The 16,027-nt window shown below is 45.0% G+C and overlaps 1 protein-coding gene, 1 non-coding gene and 1 pseudogene across 2 annotated transcripts in view; all 3 read left to right on the forward strand.

The window, feature by feature from the left end:
* Positions 1-16,027, forward strand: part of LOC144697683 (uncharacterized) — a 672,764-nt gene that overhangs the window by 356,408 nt on the left and 300,329 nt on the right. The window lies entirely within an intron of this gene.
* trnav-uac (transfer RNA valine (anticodon UAC)) lies at positions 1,692-1,764 on the forward strand. Its single transcript has one exon. It is a non-coding gene; the product is annotated as a tRNA-Val (tRNA).
* Positions 10,162-16,027, forward strand: part of LOC144697681 (uncharacterized) — a 126,425-nt pseudogene continuing 120,559 nt past the window's right edge.

The following is a 16,027-nucleotide window of genomic DNA, read 5'->3' on the forward strand; positions in this document are numbered from 1 at the left end:
CGCATTGGGAACAGTGAATGCAGTGGACCAAATTGAAGCGGGTGCAAGTGAAGCGCTGCTTCACCTGAAAGGAGTGTTTTGGCCCTTGGAAAGTGAGGAGGAAGGCCCCTAAAGGGCCAACTGTCAGTTGTTCTTTCACAAAGTGCTGATCCTTGTTCTGCTATTCACACATTCTGCTTTCTTGCCTTTCTGCCACAATCAGTATCTTTTTTCGCCCTTACCACTATCATTAACACTCCCTTTGTCTTGTGTCCCTGACTCCTTTGTCAACCCTTCCTGAGCCCCCACCTATCACTGACCTTCTCACCTGCTCCACACAACCCCTCGTATAACAGGATAAACTCCATTACATTTCTGCTTCTCTTTCATTCTGAAGAGTCACAAGGATTCGAGACAATGACTCTGTTTCTCTCTCCACAGGTGCCGTCAGATGGTGAGTTTTTCCAGCATTTTCTGTTTTTAATACAGATTTCCAACATCCGCAATATTTTAACTCATTAAATTGCTTCTTCTATATTGTTCTGCAGTCTGTCAGCTTTCCACATAATTTTGCCATCTCAGCTAAAGGTTACACATAGGTTCTAGAAAGGATTGAACTCGCGCCCCCTGACTTACAAGATGCATGCTGTAACCACTGAGCTATGGAGCCACCTATTAACTTAAGCTAACGGAAAATCGACCATATTCAGTAAAACGAGGCAGATGCTGAAGTTCCAGGTGGATGACATTTGATAGACCTGGAAATGTCTGAGAGAGAGAACAGGAAGTTAAAAGATGTGACATGAAAGCGGCAGAATTTGATGTGTGTCAGTTACTTTCAGTGATGAATTTCTGCCGTGTGTCACCTTGTCAGTTTCACCGGAGCCGCAGGGATGAGTTTGGTGGGACCTGGTTAAAATGAGGAATAATGAGAACTGTAGTCAGCAGGATTCAAACCTACAGGGGGAGACCCCAATGGATTTGAAATCCATCACCTTAAACATTCAGCCACGACTAACAGCAGCTTCCGAGCTCAAATGTGTTCTTGTCAAATCAGAAATGGCTACAAAATAAGTCACTCGGCCCATCGTGCCTGTGCTGGCTCTCTGAAAGAGCAACTCAACCAATTCAAAACCCGCCTTTCCCCCACAACAATTTATATTTCTATGGCCTCTCCACGTTTTTCCAAACAAAAGAAAGGACCACAACCCTCCCTAAATTAAACTAGAATCTCCTCTTATTCTCCGAAAGGGAATTCCTAAAGTTCCCCAAAGTGGGAATGTGACTTAAACTGTGGCAGCGCTGGGATTCGGATCCACCCATCGAGGGACTGGAAGGAACCCAAGTCCAAATCTTCACGTCACTGGGTCGGGAAAACTTTGTTAATTAAGGGAAACTGTGCATGGATTCTGCAGAAACTCCTTCTTCAAAAGTGAATTAGACAGTTACTTGAAATAGAGAAAAATTAGGCTTATGGAGAGAGAGAAATATGTTGAGACTAATTGGTTCTTCTTTAAAAAAGAAGCTGGCACAGAAGAGATGATCTAATGACCATCCAACCTGCTGTAACATTTGATGATGACATTGTTGATCAGTCTGTCTCCAGCATTCCTAATGAGAACAGCCGAATTCCATTTCTTCAAAACAAAGACCCAAAAATGCTGTTGCGGAACTGCATTGTAGTCAGATGTAATGGGCCCCTTATCAATGGAGTTTCTGTAGTGTAGTGGTTATCACGTTTGCCTTACACGCGAAAGGTCCCCGGTTCGAAACCGGGCAGAAACATTACTGCAACTTGCTCGTTTAAGTAAGACGAAAAGCTGCGTTGCTCTTTCTTGTTGTTGAATATTAGCTGAATGCAGTGTCTCACAGCCGTATTGCACTTGCTCTTCGCCTTATCTGTTGGAACTCGCCGGGTAACAGGAGGGTTGGCGATTTCTGTCTTTTTTTGTTGTTTAATGATCCTATGACAACCCGGGACTGTGAGACAATGAATACTGCTCCAGCTAACAGCAGTCGCTGTTGTCATTGGCTGAAGAAGTCGGTTGTGTTCTAGAGGAACGTGTCATTTTGTCGGAGAAAAGTGTCTCTGTTGAAAGAGGTTTGAAATGGAAAGAAAAGGCACAGAAAGCATGAATAAGCTGGGCTGTAAAGCTGCAAACCTGGGGGTCTAGTGGTTAGGGTTCGGCGCTTATAAATGTCATGAGAATGATTAATATAAATATGCATTACTTCTTGATTGAAAACTGAAAACGCATATCAGTTCCGCCTGAATCAGTGGAGTGAGAGCTGGAGTATTGCACCAGCGCCGGAAATGTCACCCGTGCAACAGGTAGCGAACAAATACAGAGGTGAAGATAAGGAATGAGAGAAGGGCATGGCAGGCTGCAAATCACTGACTATAGTGACGGTGGTTCACGGCAAAATATAGCGGTAATAGGGGGGATTTCACTGTTTACACCGACACAAACCTCTCCCAGGTTTGGTTCCGAATCTTGTGCCAAATGACAAAAAAATTCTCACTGAATTTACTCAGTCCCATGATGTCAGAAGAGCTGAACACAAGGGAAGAAGGTGGATTTTGCTGGAATGGGTTGAAGATGATAGAACGACTGTGAAGGCAGCAGCAGTGGGGATGGAAATGAAACAATTATAGAAAGTTACTTTGAAAGGGCGGTTGTGATTGATTGATCAAGAGTGATATTTTTGCCAGTTTGAACAGCAGGAAGATAAGTCTGTCCCATTCCCACCCACATTTTGCACTAACATCCCTTTCGTCAGTTTCTGTCTCATGCCTTGTAACCTATTACAGTCCTTCCCTTATGTCCTTTCACTCCCCTCCCTTCGCCTCTGGACTTGTTTTCCACCTGTTACATCTGTGACTTTTCCAGCTCTGATGAAAGATCATCCAGCTGGAAGATTAACTCTGTTTCTCACTCCACAGACGCTGCCAAACCTGGTTTCATTTAATCAGGAATTTCTGTTCATTGTGACAGTTCACACAGTAGTAAGGAAAAGGATTTCCTTGACCGGGAATTGTCAGTGAAAGCACCAAATCCTCAGCACTGAACAGTCACAACTTCCAGTGAAGCAGAGGGCAATTTTAACTCAGAAACAACCAAATCGATTTTTCACAAAGTGGGACAGAGAAAGACTCAGTTTGAGCGGTGATACTGCTGGAGCAATGGAGAGCTGGGGATCACCCATGGAAGCTGCAAAGTTTTCAGGAATAATGGCGCCTAGCGTGGGGCTCAAATACATGGCCCTGGAATTTAGAGTTTCATGCTCTATCGATTGAGCTAACCGGACCAGCATTTAAAGCCGTTCATATTCCAAAATACAGGGATAGAAATCCTGATTTCCAGTTGGTGTCTCAGCTTGTTCTGAGTTTAACTCATGTGAATAAAGCTTGTGATGATAAAGATGTGTTCATCCCCTTGGGGAACTGAAGCACATTGACACAAACAGAGGATCACAGATAGACATTTACACTGAGAGCGACAGAGACCGAAGGAGAGGCAAACACCAAGAAAGCAAGGGCGACACCAACTTGGCCAATTATTGCTCCTTTCCAGACTCCAAATTGAGTGAATGTTTGCAGATGAACGGAAAGGAAGAAGCGCAGAAGGGAAGCAGATAAAGCACACGGGAGTGTTTGGAAGGTTTTTATTCAATTTAACCAATAATTAACCCTGGAGGCATCTAAAGGAAGATGTGCAGTCAGCCAGACTCAAACCTGCTTCAGGAGACCCCAATGGATTTCAAGCCCGTCACTTTAAACACTTGGCCCCAACTACAGGCCTTATGGTGATTTTAATGTTGTTCATATAACATCCCAGAACGGTTCTAGCAGCGACAGAGAGCATTCGGCTCCACATCTTCCCGGTCACCCTGCAATTTACACTGACTCTCCTTGTTCTTCCTACCAAAATGAAGATCTTAAAACGACACCGACTTCGAGCCCATTCTGAGATGATGTGACTGAAAGGGCAACACACACAGGAGACTGGAGTCTAAACCCAACCCCCTGAGACCGCTCGGCCATGCTATCTCCACTCAATGCACACTAACCATTGCCTTGAGTGGTGTTTGTACTGAATTACAACATAACCAAGATAGTCCATTTTACCTCCCGAGCCCCTCATAGTATCAGGTCCAAAGTTACCCCACAGATAGAGGCCATTCAGCACGTGTCATAGCAACATAGGGCTCAGGAACAGGAGCAGGAATAGGCCATTCAGCCCTTTGAGTCTGTTCTGCTGTTCAATAAGGTCATGGCTGATCTGGTTGTGGGCTCAATTCCAATTTCCTGTCAGCCCGCCATAACCCTTGACTCCCTTGTCTATCAAAAATCTGTCTAAGTCTTCCTTGAATAAATTCAATGACTCAGCCTCCAATGCTTTCTGGGAAAAATAATTCCACAGACTAACAACCCCCCGAGAGAGAAAAAGAAACTTCTCATCTCCGTCTGAAAAGGGAGACCTCTTACTCTTCTGGAAAATAACTCGCCTGGTCCCACTCCCTCGCCTTTTCCCCGGAGACCTGGATTTTCTGTCCAATCCTCTCTTGAAATCCACGATTGAACCTGCCTCCCCCACACTCTCAGCTGGTGCATTCCAGATCCTAACCACTCGCTGTGTAACAGAGAAAGCCCTTTAGAATTATTGGCTTCTGCACAATCAGAATATTTGGTAACAGACAAAACACTGAAAGTTTCAAAGGGAGACGGCAACTGTTGTAGGAGAGCTGTTTCCCGGTAACATGGATGTGTCTGCAGTGGGTGGGATCAGGCGGTTTCCATGTATCCACGATGAATGTCCCAAATTTAATTTTGGGAGAATGAAACTGATAGAGAACAATTGTCATTCTGGTAGCAGCAATCTGAAGCTTTAACTCACTGACCCCCTGCTTTAGGGTATCTCGAAGAGTCAACTTTCATCAGTCTCTGTTGCACAATTGATCAGTGCATTCAGCTGAGAACTGAAAAAAATCGGTGGTTTGAGGCCACCCAGGGGCGAATCCGTCGTCGTTTTCTCCCCATCATCATTCATTCCCACACAGGTCTGGCTGGCTCTGTGGCTCTGAAACCACAGGAAAATATCGCCCAACGTTGCAATCTCGACTTTTACCCTCTGAGTTCCCACATCAATCTTCATTTCTGAACTTTCATTTCAAAGAATATTCTGAATATCCATTTTAAAGAAAATAAACGATCATGTACCTCCATCTAGCCCAATAGAAATCTGTGAAGTTATTGGATCAAACAAACGCATCCATTTTTCTCTCTTCCTCAGCTCCACAGTGAGCGAGACAGGGAAATGCAGCAATTATCCAGCCCAACACTCTCCAATCAGCCGCTGCCAGAAGAAACATTTTTTTTAAACTATTATTATTTTGCTGAATTTTATTTTGAGAAAGAATGAAGACTCAGGGAGGTGGTGGCTTAGTGGTATTGTCACTGGGCTAGTAATCCAGAGACACAGGGTAATCCTTTGGGGGCCAGGGTTGGAATCTCACCTGGAATTGAAAGTCTAATGGTGACCATGGAACGATTGTCATAAGAACTCATCTGGTTCACTAATGTCCTTTAGGGAAGCAAGAATGACCCCAACCTGTTTCTGTTTTTGTTCTATTTTCCAGTGCTAGTTTCATGGCTGTTTTCGTGAATGAACGGAAATATGAAAACTCTCGAATGTTTGGTTGGAGTAGATTCAATTTAACTGATAATTAACTCTGTAGACAGCGAGTTAAAACCAGGGGAAATGGGAAGCGGAAAACCCCAATGGATTTGGACTCCAACGCCTTAACCACTCGGCCACGATGACTGGTCCTCTGCACAGTTTAATGTTGTTGGTATAAAATCATAAATTCCTACAGCAGAAAAGGAGTAACTTCGGCCCATCGTGTCCGTGTCGGCTCTCTGGAAGAGCAATTTAACTAATTTCATAATCCCACCTTTTTCCCACAGCAATTTATATCGATCCTGTCCCTCCTCGTCCTTCCTGTAAAAATGAAACACCGCATACATACCCCTAAATAAAATTTGAGCTGGCACGTGTTCGACCTGCTGTTCAAACGGCTGATGTACAACTTGCAATTTCCAAAACCCACCAACCTCATCACTGCAGCTCCTGTGAAACTGACAACGGAACACACGGCTGACATTCATCACTGAAAGTAACTGACACACGTCAAATTCTAAACGCTTCCATGCTGCAGCTGTTTCTGCTTCTATCCCTGCCTCGCCTCCAGCTCCATGTGCCCGTTAAACTCCCAGGTCAATTCTTTGCTTGATGCAGGCAAAGTCAGTTCACGAACCCAATTTTTCCCTGGAAAGCAGGGACAGGGAATGTAAGACATGAGGCTTTGAGTCGGGATGGGTTGACAGGAGCTCATTTTCCTGATTGTCCGAGATACTGATTACAGGAATGTGCACAGTGTCAATTATCCATAGCCAGACTCTCCGTCCAATCTTGTGCACCTTGTTAAGCTTTGAAATTGTTAATATTTTCACACTGGATTTCAATGTGAAGAAAGCGGAGCTGGGATGAGTTTATGTTGTTCAGTCGATGTATTGCAAGAAGGTACACAACAGGCTCATGATAAAAGTGCCTATTTTGAAAGGGATGCTCCATCTCCATATCATTATGTTTATCCAGAAGCCCTGTAAAAGGTGCAAGAAAGATTTACTGGAGTGATGCCAGAACTGAAAAGTTATAACATTCAAGAACGATTGAACAGGTTAAACAGGTTTTCTCTGGAAAGCAGGGTGATTGATGACTTGATCGAAGCTGTTAATATTCGAAAAGTGTTTGGAAGATGTTTCCGCTTGCGGATAGACAAGAATCAATATAACTTAGACACCAATAAATCCAACGTCCATTTCAGAAGCAAAGTCTTTGACCAGAGATAAAGGCTGAAAATGATAGAAATACTCGGAATATCTGGGAATTTCTGTGGATTGAGAGTCAGAGTTATGTTTTCAGGTATGTGCACTGACTCAGTACAACCCTGCTGAAAAGTCACACACCTGAGAGGAAAAATATGTCTCTCTCCACTGTCGTTACCAGTCCTGTTTCGAATTCCAAAATGTCCCTTTTTTATTTCATATTGACAGCATCGCTTTTCTCTTTTCCTTGGATGAGAATGTAGAACACATTTCCAGAAGGATTTGAGATCCAAGTCTGAGCTGCACACTCCTGGGTAAAGTCAAACGTTGAAAACATGATTCACCAGCTGAATGTGGAAATGATTCACTTAATCATCTGATGAGTTGACACAGCAGCAGTCACATCTGATGGAGAAAATTCTGGTAGTTCATGTGTGCAAAGTTTGGTCACCAGTCACCAGAGGCTTTAAAAGTTCAAAAGATTGAAGCCGCAATAGGCACATTCTTACTGGCAAGAAGGAGTTTAAATGTTCAGTATGTGGAAAGAAAAATAACTTCTTCACCTCACCTGCTAAGAATCCAGTGAATTGACATCTAGCTGTAAGGGTTTGTTCTGTTGTTAATTACACCCAGGACAGAAGTGTGGTAGAGGCATGTGCACTTTGTTACCTCAATTGATATAATAATTTTATATTTTGACCCTAAATCTCCAGTCATCATCGGATCATGAAAAATAATTTTACATGCAACAGCATCGGCTTCTAATGGCGGACCTGTCACCCAGCATTCACAGCGGGAAAGAATATGCCTGATAGAGAGTTCGGCGTTCGGCGCATGCGCATTATGGAGTGTGTTTGTCACATGCGCATTGCTGTCTCCTACCTGCGCATGCGTGATTCTGTCTTTTGACCAGAGCAGCAGAGAGCGGGTAAGCAAATGGCGACGGCAGCAGAGCAACAGAGTTAGTGGGTGGACGGGAGGAATGGAGCCAGCGGAGTGGGCAGGGAGGTTTCATAAACACTTGGTGCAGGCCGCAGAGCCTTAATCAGAAACTACCGGCCCCATGTTTGCAGCGAACAGACCGGAAATGGCTGGGTCTCTCCCTCTGCTCGGCCCGGGGGAGCGGCTGTGCAGCAGGGCGCATGCGCGGTCATCCTGGTCCAGGTAGCAGGAGGAGCTAATGTTGTGAATTTCTATCCTGAACACTCAGGGATGGATTTTGGAAACTCCTTTTACAGGGGGTTAGAAGGGGAGAATTTACACACAGCAAACTCAAACCAAGAGGAATTTTTGTCTCTTGCAATTTCTATCCTGCACTGACAGCGATGGATTTTTTTTATAATCTCCTTTTTACAGGATGTAAAATGGGAAGGATTTACAGATCGCAAACTCAAACCAAACATCACATCAAGATCTAACAGTCACTCCATTCATCAGGATCTGAATATTATCGGCCTCTGACTGTGAGCATTGAGTTCCAGCTCACTCAATCACTCACTGTGTAAATTTTTTTTCCTCACACCCCCCACCTGCAGATCTTGCCTCAAATCTTAAATCTGTGTCTGTAATCCTTTTATGATCAACTAATGTGAACATCATTATCTACCTTATCTCAACCTATCATAAACTTATACACCTCCATAAAATCTCCCCTCAACCTACTTTGCACCAAGGAGAACAACACCAGTTTCTCCAAACTAACCTTACAACTAAAATCCCTCATCCCTCGACCCATTCTGGTAAATCTCCTCTGCCCCCTCTCAAGGACCCTCACATCCTTCATAAAGTGAGGTGATCACTGGTTTGCACAGACCCAGATGTTCTGTGCCCGTGTGTGTGACACCATCACACATTGACAATTACACGGCGACATCATCACACATTGACAATTACACTGTGACATCACCCCGCTCCCTGGGTATTTCCTCAGCTGGAAGATTTTTCTCTGATTCCAGTGCTTCTGATATCTTTCCAGCTGCAGGATCCAGCAGGAAATTTTAAATTTAAAAACTGTATTGTTTCAGAGTTGAGTATTTTTGACTATTCATCTGCAGTTGAGAGCTTTTAGTGCTGTGCTCTGTTATCTGTTTCATGGCTTCATGGCTCTGGGGCTGGTGTGGTTCCTTTACTGTGGATCTGAATCCACGTCCATCTATTGCTTTTTTTCATCCTCTGCCCTCCCTGATCACCTCTCTGCCATTTTCTAACTTTCTCTGTCACTAATTACGAGTGTACATTAACTATGTTTAGGATTTTACTGTTCCTTCTGCCAACTGTGTCTAAATGAGGTTTCCACTGCTGCGTGCCCTGACCAGGTGCTGCTGGCTTACCAGCTTTATCTTCCCACAGTATCTTTCAGGAATTGTTTTTCCTGCGCTACAGTCCATTTCACTTCCACTTTAGCGCCTGTGTTGACCATCAGATTCTGCCCGCCCTGAACTGGTAAATCATTAATTCTATTGTGTAATGGAACGTACCAAGGTGTTTCACAGGAGTGTTAGAAAGCAACATTTGACACTGAGCCACATGAAGAGATATCAGGGCAGATGGATAAAAGTTTACTGAAAGAGGAAGGTTTTATGGATTATCTTAAAGGAGGAAAGTGAGGTGGAGAGGTTTAGGGAGGAAGTCCCAGAGGTTGTGGCCTTGGCAGCTGTTGGGAGAGACACGAAAAGTGGAGCAGTTAAAATCAGGAATGCTGAGCAGGTCGGAATTAGAAAAGTGTAGATATCTCGGAGGGTTGTGAGGCTGGAGGAGATTACAGAGATAGGGAGGGAGAGACCATGGAGGGATTTGAAAACGAGGATGAGAAATTTAAAATTGAGGTTCTCCTTAACCCAGAGGCTTTGTAAGTTGGTGGATACAGGGGTGATGGGTGATCAAGACTTGGTGCGAGTAAGCAGAGTTTTGTATTACAGGGAGGTTGAATGTGGGAGGCCGGCCAGGAGTCTCTTAGGATAGTTATGTCTAGAGGGAACAAAGGAATGGATGACAGATTGAGCAATTACATACAGGGCTATGCGGATAGTGTGGGAAAAAGACTTTGATCGGATTGAATGGCAGAGCAGGCTCAACGGGCTGAAGGGCCTACTCCTGCTCCTATGTCCCTATTAATGTCTGGTTCAGCCTCACACAGTTGTCAGGGAGAGGGATGGAGCCGGTGGTCAGGGAGTGGAGTTTGTAGCGGGGACTGAAGACAATGGCTTCAGTCTTCCCAATATTGAAATGGAGGAAATTTCTGTTGATCCAGACAAGTCAGGATGATGTGTGACTAGGAGGGGATCTTGGAGATGATGGTGTTCACATACACCTGCGACCCTGTTCCTTTAGGTGGTGGAGGTTGAGGTTTCTGGAGACTTTGTCAAAGTTCTTGTTGTGTTGTAGGTATCCTTTGACACCCTGCCTCTCCCACTTCTGTCTCCCTCTCCTCCCTTGCAGGCCAGAGTCTTGTGTAGGCCCAGACTGGGTGGCAGGTTCCCTTCCCTGAAGGACATTAGTGAACAAGTTGAGTTTTTATGACAATCCAGCAGTTTTCATGGTCACTTTTTCCTCGTGCCGGCCCCACAAATTCCCAGATTCATTCAGCTCAATTTCACAACCTGCCTTTGTGTTTTTGTGGGTTCTCTCTCACTCCCTTTTTTCTGTTTTAAATCAATTTCACAGGGTATTAGAAGGGGAGGATTTGCAGTCAGGAAACTGAAACCAAACATCACATCAGGATCTATCGAAACCTAAATATCATCGGATTTTGAACATGGAAGGAAAAGGCACCGCTCAGATGGGGAGAACCCGTGGACATGTGGGGATTGTGGGAAGGGATTCAGATACCCGTCTAAGCTGGAAACTCATCGCCGCACTCACACTGGGGAGAGGCCATTCATCTGCTCCCAGTGTGGGAAGGGATTCAGTCAGTCATCCAGCCTTAAGACCCACCAGCGAGTTTACACTGATAAGAGGCCTTTTAAATGTTCAGACTGTGGGAAGTGCTGGAAAGGGTCTGAGGAACTGATGCGTCATCAGCGTGTTCACACTGACGAGAGCCTGTTCAGGTGCTCTCACTGTGGGACTGGATTCAGATGTTCATCTCATCTCACAGGACACCAGCGAACTCACTCAGGGGAGAGGCCGTTCACCTGCTCTGAGTGTGGGAAGGGATTCACTACCTCGTCCAGCCTGCTGAGACACCAGCGAGTTCACACTGATGAGAGGCCCTTTCAATGTCCAGACTGCAGGAAATGCTATAAAAGCTCTGGGGCGCTGATGTGTCATCAACGTGTTCACACTGACAAGAGACCGTTCAGGTGCTCTCACTGTGGGACTGGGTTCAGGTGGTCATCACAACTTGCTGAACACCAGCGAGTTCACACTAGGGAGAGACCATTCACCTGCTCCGAGTGTGGGAAGGGATTCACTCAGTCATCCTACCTGCTGACACACCAGCGGGTTCACACTGGGGAGAGGCTGTTCATCTGCTCCGAGTGTGGGAAGGGATTCACTAAGTCATCCAGCCTGCTGACACGCCAGCGGGTTCACACAGGGGAGAGGCCGTTCATCTGCTCCAAGTGTGGGAAGGGATTCACTAAGTCATCCAGCCTGCTGACACACCAGCGAGTTCACACTGGGGAGAGGCCGTTCAACTGTTCTGGGTGTGGGAAGGGATTCACTTGCTTATCCCATCTGCTGAGACACCAGCGAGTTCACACTGGGGAGAGGCCATTCACCTGTTCCGGGTGTTGGAAGGGATTCACTCGCTTATACCGTTTACAGAGATACCAGCGAGTTCACAAGTAACTACACTGATCAGATGTAGTTGTGAAATCACATCCAGGACTGAACCATGTTCATTGGGGTCTCTTTCTGCTGATGTTAATAAACTCCAGGTCAGTTATAGGGATTAATATCCTGGATAAAAGTCAAATAAATCAGCTTTGTGTTAAACTCACCGTGTGTCAAGTGTTTTTAATCTCTCAGACACAAGTTAGTTCCTTTTGAAGGGCTCTTCCTCACCCCCGTCTCCTCCATCCTCACCTCCAACAACAAGTGTGAGGAGCTCATGGGGCAGAAAATTATGCTCGGTGGGCGAACGTTCCGACGTCATCACGCAGTCCCGCAATATTTCACCAACAAGTAAGAAGCCTGTAAGGCCACGAAGAAGTTAATTAAATTCAAATTTACACTGCCCATCGAACCTAATGGTTGGCGGGCGGGCGAAAAGGCCAAGCAGCCTTTACCTTTATCAGGAAACCTCATCCACGGGCGGGACGAGGTCACCTGAAGCAAATCAAATTTTACACTTGAGTTAAAAGCATGAAACAAAAACAGAAAATGCTGGAAAAACTTAGCAGGTCTAACAGCGTCTCTGGAGAGACAAACAGAGTTTTGCTTCTTTGCAAAAGTATTTTGCAGTATTTTGCTTTTATCGCATTTAATTCACTGCCACTTCTCTTCCAGGAATGCCGACCTTGAAGAAGTACGGCCCTGCAGTATTTTGCTTTTACCTTATTAATTAACAACTTGTCCCTGCTCATGTGACAGAGTGACATGAGGGGACATGTTTCATAACATGTATAAAATCTTTAATATATATTTTTTCAAATCATTCCATCTCCCTGAGACAGCTCTCTGCCTCAGGGAGATTATGTAGCTCGCTCTCGCGTGCATGTACAAAGGTCACACTCGCCCACCTTGCACTCCTCCCCCCGCCCGCACAGGCAGCGCTGAGCACTGCTGCTCACGTTTCACGCAGCGCAGGCCTTAATTGGCCCCCAGCATGAAATTGCCTTCCGGGCCTGATTGCAGGCAGCGGTCAGCTTCCCGACTGCCCCACTCGCCCCCACCAAGCCTGCACGCCAAGGGCAAAATTCTGCCCATGGAGCTTCTTTGTCACTAAGATTGAGAAAATCCAATCAGCTGCCTCTGATGCTTCCCTCCCTTCCACTAGCCCACCGGGACAAACTGTCTGAACCCTGAACCCACATTTTCTCCAGTTTCTCTCCCATCTCCCCTCATGCCCTCTCAGTGCTCATCTTGTCCACGAGACTCACTTTCTGCTGTACTGACCCCACTCTCACTGATCTACTGATCACCCAACTTCTCCATGTTAGCTGATATTATTCACAGTTTTGTCTCTCTCTTCTGGTACTGTCCCTCTCACCTTTTAATCCACCGTCCTGACCCATCCTCAAAACAGGATCTATCTTTGCCCCCTCCTATTTCTCATCTCCATGCTACCACTAGGTGACGTCATCCAAAAGCACCGTGTTACTTTATACATGTACACTGACAACGCCCAGCTCTGCCTCACCACCATCCCTCTCCATTCCTCCACTGTCCCTCAATGATCAAACTGCTTATCCTACATCCAGTACTGGATGAGCAGAAATTTCCTCCAATTAAAAATTGAAGACAAAAGCCATTGTCTTCAATCACTACTACAAATTCCATCCCATAACTACTGCGACCATCCTGATGAGTTATCATAAGGGTACGTTGTCCTATGTTTATCAACCCAGGAATCTTTCTTCCTATACAAGGAAGAGAGAGAGAGAGAGAGAACTATTTCTGTAATGTTCATTAAATTTCTGAAGATTTTATAAGGTTAATTAGACAGTTATTTCTCACAGATCTCCCCACCTTGAGAAGGGAATATCCTTTCTGACTTTTCACAACTGATTTCTGACTAACCTCACTATTTCTAAGCTACGAGCTTGTTTTCCTAATTTCTTGATGACAAACTGTAGATAACATACTAAAGCTACTAGAATGATCAGAATCAGCAACACAAACACTTGAGCTGCCACCAAGAATAAATGTCAAAACTTTTCCACTAAAATGTGATAACTATCGACTTAGATTCATCCTCCCCATCTGCTGATCATCCCACACAATTCTAAATTATTGACATGTTGTAATTACATCTGGTTCAAACAAAAGTTTATGCACAGACTTTAAAGATTCTTCAGCTCTCTGTTAACCTACATCCTCTTCGTGGATATTTTCTAAATCCAGATTCTATTTCCTTCTTCAAATTAATTTGACTCACTTTGATATGTTCAAGGTGTTTAATTCTTTCCTGAATGTTTGAGAGACAATTTTTATCTGGAATAGGTCTTACTGTATTGATAATTTAAAACATTGTTTCATTCTACTGGCCACAATAATCACTTATGCCCTGTTTTTTCTTCATTCATGGGATATGGGCTTTGCTGGCTGGGCCAGCATTTATTGCCCACCGCTAGTTCCGCTTGAGAAGGTGGTGATGAGCTGCCTTCTTGAACCACTGCAGTCCATGTGGTGTAGCTACACCCACAATGCTGTTAGGAAGGGACTTCTAGGATTTTGAACCAACGACAGTGAAGGAATGGCAATATATTTCCATTTCAGGATGATGAGTGACTTGGAGGGGAATTTCCAGGTGGTTGTGTTCCCATCTATCTGCTGCCCTTATCCTTCTAGATGGTAGTGGTCATGGGTTTGGATGGTGCTGTTGAAGGAGCCTTGGTGAATTCCTGCAGTGGTCATCATCAAAGCCCATCTACTCTCATCCATTTTCCACCACTTGGCCCGTATTCCTGTAAGCTGTGGTGTTTCAAGTGTTCATCTAAATACTTCTTAACTGTTGTGAGGGTTCCTGCCTCTACCACTCCCTCAGGCACTGAGTCCCACATTTCACCTGGGCCTGGGGATTTATCCACTTTTAAGGCCGCCATTAGAGACTGAGTCTCAGTTAATCATTGTCTGAATCTGGGGATGGGAGGGGCAGATTCTGTTAGCAAATGGATTGAAAAATAAAAAAGACCAAGTTCCAGCTCGTACCATTCACACCTTATGATAACATAGTTATGGGTAATCTTGAGGATGGATAGAGTTGTATTAGAAGCATTTCAGGGAAGGTTCACTCAGTTGATTTCTGGGATGAAAGCGTTGTCTTTCTTTTAAAATTCATTCATGGGATGTAGGCTTCACCGGCAGGTTCCAGGTAGACCCCACCCTCTGGGTGAAAAGAAAATCCTCAAATCCCCTCTAAACCTTCTGCCCCTTAACTTAAATCTATGCCCCCCTGAGTGTTGACCCCTCCACTAAAGAGAAAAATGTCTTCCTATCCGCCCTATCTATGCCCCTCATAATTTTGTAGACCTCTATCAGGTCCCCCCTCAGCCTTCTCTGCTCCAAGGAAAACAACCCCAGCCTATCTAGTCTCTCTTCATAGCTGAAACTCTCCAGCCCAGGCAACATCCTGAGTGAATCTCCTCTGCACCCTCTCCAGTGCAATCACATCCTTCCTATAGTGCGGCAAACAGAACTGCACAGAGTACATCAAATGTGGCCTAACTAATGCTTTATACTGCTCCATCATAACCTCCCTGCTCTTGCATTCAATGCCTCGACTAATATGTCGACAATGTTTGACACAAAGCTGATTGATTTAACCTTTATCCAGGATATTAAACTCCAGCCCAGTGACAGGGATTATTAACATCAGCAGAAACAAACCCCAACTGTCGGAAAGAGCATGGTTCAGTCCTGGATGTCATTTGCAGCAACAATAACAGCAGAATCCAACCCCGGGAGTCACTTGTGAATACATTGGTCTGTCTGCAGGGTGGATGAATGACTGAATCCCTTCCCACACACGGAGCAGGTGAATGGCCTTTCTCCAGTGTGAACTCGCTGGTGTGTCAGCCGGAGAGATGGATGAATGAATCCCTTCCCACACATGGAGCAAGTGAAAGACCTCTCTCCAGTGTGAACCCATTGGTGTGTCAGCCGGACAGATGGATGAATGAATCCCATCCCACACATGGAGCAAGTGAAAGGCCTCTCTCCAATGTGAACCCACTGGTGTGTCAGCAGACCCATTTTGCTTTTATAGCTTTTCACACAGTCGGCACATTTAAAAGGTCTCTTTTCAGAGTGAACACGTTGATGTGAAGTGAGCTGGGTTAGTTGAGTGAACCACTTCCCACGTTTGGAGCAGTTGAATGGTTTCTGCCCAGTGTGAACTTGCTGGTGTGTCAGCAGAATCTTTCTGCTTTTGAAGCACTTTTCACAGTCAGAACATTTAAAAGATCTCTTGTCAGAGTGAACAAGTTGATGTGAAGTGAGGGTACTTATCTGAGTGAATCCCTTCCCACAGTCAGAGCAGGTTAATGGCCTCTT

The sequence above is a fragment of the Cetorhinus maximus genome, chromosome 23, assembly GCF_964194155.1.
Source record: "Cetorhinus maximus chromosome 23, sCetMax3.hap1.1, whole genome shotgun sequence".
Taxonomy (NCBI): domain Eukaryota; kingdom Metazoa; phylum Chordata; class Chondrichthyes; order Lamniformes; family Cetorhinidae; genus Cetorhinus; species Cetorhinus maximus.